The sequence below is a fragment of the Dreissena polymorpha genome, chromosome 9 (genome assembly GCF_020536995.1).
Source record: "Dreissena polymorpha isolate Duluth1 chromosome 9, UMN_Dpol_1.0, whole genome shotgun sequence".
NCBI classification, from domain to species: Eukaryota; Metazoa; Mollusca; class Bivalvia; order Myida; family Dreissenidae; genus Dreissena; species Dreissena polymorpha.
In genome coordinates, this window is record NC_068363.1 from 26,771,602 (window position 1) to 26,775,941 (window position 4,340).

A 4,340-nucleotide genomic window follows, 5' to 3' on the forward strand; every position below is an offset into this window, starting at 1 on the left:
GGACGCCGACGCCAACGCCGACGCCGACGCCGACACCAAGGTGATGACAAAAGATCATATTTTTTTTTCAAAAAAAAGATGAGCATAAAATGCGTAATCTGATACCATTCATCAATACAAGATCATTGGAATGCTTCGCCCTTCCACGTAAAGCGTGAAAATACAAGAAGATGCTTGATTGATACATACTTATGTACAAATCAACTAGTGCAATATTTCTTTTATAACTAATGATAATCCCTTATGCTCAGTGTTTAAATATCAATTCAAGCATTGAATTAAGAATTTCACACGATTCAAATTTAACGCTAAATCTATTCGTTCATAAAGGGCATGCAATTAGTAAAAGATCTAGAAAAGCCACTATGTAATAGTCAGCCTATTGTTCCATATTACTGTGCATGTGTGTACACATTGCACAGTCTACACATGGATATCGTCCCATAATTCCTTATTGAATAATTACTCATTGTGCATTTGTGAATCACGATAAGCCCTATGCAAGTTAATTAAATGCTTTTGAGGCCCGATTTGAGAGTATTAACTTACAAAATGTATTCAAATAGTATGAAAACGATGTTGAATATGGATGACTTTAAGACTGTGCGACTGTTTGTAGAAGTCTTCAGCGAGTGGTATTTCCATAACTGGTATTGTGGGAAACTTCTCTGTTGTTTAGCTGACAGCGTGTCTGATATTACAAGTATTACAACTGCAATCAATAAAGATCTCAAAAAGAAGTTTTTAATTGATGAACAATTAAAAATTGACTTTTAGCACTAGTATTTATAGTACGTACGATATTGTTTACCTTGACAGCACGCAGGCATTATTTGTATGCGCAAACGCATGTATGTGATTATTTTAAACGTATCCAAATGGGCATGTTGAAGTGCAAAAACGACACACTTGTATATGAAAACTCAGGATGATTAATATATTTTTGTAACTTTGAATGAATAGATCGATTCTGTGTGTTAACACGTGGTAGCCTTTCTCTCAAGTTTTCGTCAAAGCCTTTTGAATTTACTTTAATGAATAAAATTTCGTTATAGACCAATATAAAACATAACCAGTTGTAGAAAGACTGCACTTCCTTTAAATTTCCGTCCTTTTGTTCCTAATTACATGTACATTCCGTCTTATTATCATCGTCATTTTACATGAAATGTCCGTCGAAGTTTGTTATGCAAATACATATAATAAATGAATGTTTCTTCCATGCGGAAAAGGCCAACTTCTGCCACACATTTAAAAAGATTGCAATATTCAATGCTCGTAAACCAATAACTATTTTCGATCCGAATAAGCAGCCCTACGATGGCGTGTTTAATTTAAAAATATGTTGTATTCTTTGACATACAATTTACTGTTGCCATATGATGTCCATCATAAAACGAGGTTAATAACACACATTACATATACATGTATCTAGTTATAAATGGGTATATACTTAGCAAGAGACATACGATTCTATCCTCAAAAAATAACTAAAAATAAAACAACTGGCGTTTACTCGTTTTAATGACAGGGTTTAAACTGTGTTAAAATTGTTTTATGGCTTTGTGACATTTAATACCTGATAAATTTGGTAAAAGGTTGACGGACCCTTTCCTGTAAATCTCTTGCCAATTTATGCAATCTCTGATTATACATAGGAACATGTTTACATATAATTAAATCTCGAAACCTTGAACTAGGTATCATGAACTGAACAAAAGTCGTGCGTTTTTCAGTGTTCAATTATTATTCCATTATAACAAACAGTTGCTTTATACGTAAAAATAACACGTAATGTTACTTTCAAAATGCAAATTTGGCGCTTAATTGTTCGAACTGACCTTTGTTTTCTGTTTTCTCTTTTGGTGACAAAAAAACAACAAAACCACAACTGTTATGAAAAGTTCAAATTGATGCAAAATAAGAGATTTCCATATGTTTCATTCACTTTTTAAAAATAGCAATGGTATTTTTGTTGGAACAGCGCGTCAAACCGATGTCACAAGCACCTGGCCTTACGGATTTATGGAATGTAAGTAAAATATTAGTCTTCCTTGAAACGGTCAGGTGGCGTCGAATATCAAATATACCATTTTTCGAACGAAAGTTGTAAACAAATAATGCGTATATTGTTATGCTGATCTTGAACAGCCTGCCTGTCTTACTTATAAATTACTGAGCACTTTCTATACATCGATCCATCAAATGAACCCTTTACCACTTGGATACCGATGTTGATGCATTTGTAGTCCCTTAGAAAGGTAAATTAAAGACCTTTCTGACTAGATTTAAATTTTAAAGGTTTCATTTCCAACCCTTAGATACTGATGAGTAGCAAACGGCATACAATCTGAATAATACGAGTTACTCGCAGGCGGTTTTTGTTTTATGCTGTTTGCACATAGCCATTTTCACTTAGCTTCTATATGGGAAAGGGTTAACACGTTGGATACCTAATAAAGCATACATGTTGTTAATTGCATCTGTATTGATTCATGGCAGACTAGCCATCCGTAAAACGTTATATTGCAGTTGCCTCCCTGTGGGCCAAATGTCGCGAATAGGAGCTCTTTACTTCAACAAATCCAAGCGAAGGTATGTAATTTTCCACGGAGTTGTGAAAGAGACCCAAGTGATTTGCGGTATAATTGTATGTTAATTATATAATTTTCAAATGCAGAACAAGATTTTATTTTCTAATATAAAGTATTGTCATCACCGTGAATTTATTTAAATTTGGGTTTAATACGTAACCAATGTTTGAAATTTAATTGTGTGAAATCTTAGCATAATTTTGAGCGATACTAATTTTGAGCGAGGAACTTGACCCATATCTTATACTTGAAAAATTAATTGATCAATTTCAGGAACTAAACAAATGCGTACATATTTTGTCTTGAAGCTGAATAAAAATGAACATTTTCGCCAACTTGAATTTAGATATCATAGGTCTCGTGTTCTATATTGCTTCAAACCGGGCTGTCATGACATCCTAACGTCCATTCTCTCCTACTTTCCAAATCAATAAAGGCAGTTTTAAGATTGGCAAAATTATGTGCACTTGTTCGTGGCCAATCTGCTAACGCAGTAGTAGGTTACCAGACCGCCGTACGCCGCAATGTAACTGAAATGTCCAATACGAACACTCAACTTTAACTGATCTGTGCATACAATCTGATACATCAACTCACATGACTTTATTTTCCATGACAGCCATGGAGGAAGCTAATCGATCGGACATTGGAACGCTAGGAATTGCTTGCACTGATCTGTTGGATGAGATGAAAGACATGAAGGTACATGCATCAAAATTGGTAAAATTGGTAAGCAACGCTTCAGTTAAGGACGTGTATGGCTTTATTTGTTTTTAAGTATATTTATTTTAATGGTTTTTCTATTGCGTGTGAAATGTAACGCAAGCATTTCATTATAATTGTGAAAAGAAAAACACTCCTACAATTATTATGTATGCCACTCGATTATTTAAATATACACTTGTCCGTTTATGAGACCACTTATTATTGCAAAACACCTGCCTGGGTACCTCCATGTCGAGTACAGCACTTGTATAATGAAAGTATTTTTTCACGATACAATTTTGCAGACGGACCTTAGCCCAGAGGAGGAGGAGGCCGCCATGGCACAGTTTAATGACAATTTCCCACTATTTCAGTGTAAGGCATCTTTTTCCACAGTATAAGACAGTTCTCGTTTTCGATATTTCCCTCTGTGAATAATTTTTTTTTAGCATTTTAATGTGGCGCAGATTTATATTTGCCTATTAATAGCGATTAAACATGTGATTTGAACCATAGTGATTCAATAACATTTAACGTGTAGCAAAACTAAAACAAGGTTATCTTATCATTATAAAGGTTTTATGTCCCCGGTAGGGTGGCATATGGCAGTTGAACTGTCCGTCAGTCTGTCCTTCTGTCCGTCCGTCCGTCCGTCCAAAAACTTTAAACAATTGCCATAACTTTTGCAATATTGAAGATAGCAACTTGATATTTGGCATGCATGTGTATCTCATGAAGCTGCACATTTTGAGTGGTAAAAGGTCAAGGTCATCCTTCAATGTAAAAGTAAAAAAGTACAATCCAAGGGAAGGAATAAGCTTTAAAAGGGAGATAATTTTTAAACATGCCAAATGATGTATTGAAATGTTATTTCAAAACGGCGCCATAGGGGGCATTGTAATTCTGACAAACAAATCTCTTGTACAGACATATTTTTATAATTCTCATAAGTGATTTATATTGGCAAAACTTTCAGGTACAAATCTTCAGATTTATCGTGAAGAAACCATGGCTTTCCTAGAGCATGACACTAACGCAAGC

The 4,340-nt window shown here is 34.6% G+C and overlaps 1 long non-coding RNA gene across 1 annotated transcript; it reads left to right on the forward strand.

Moving 5' to 3' along the window:
* The first annotated feature begins 566 nt into the window (after positions 1–566).
* Positions 567–2,595, forward strand: LOC127844328 (uncharacterized). The gene is made up of 3 exons (XR_008032674.1): positions 567–650; positions 1,985–2,032; positions 2,533–2,595. It is a non-coding gene; the product is annotated as an uncharacterized LOC127844328 (long non-coding RNA).
* The last annotated feature ends 1,745 nt before the right edge of the window (positions 2,596–4,340 follow it).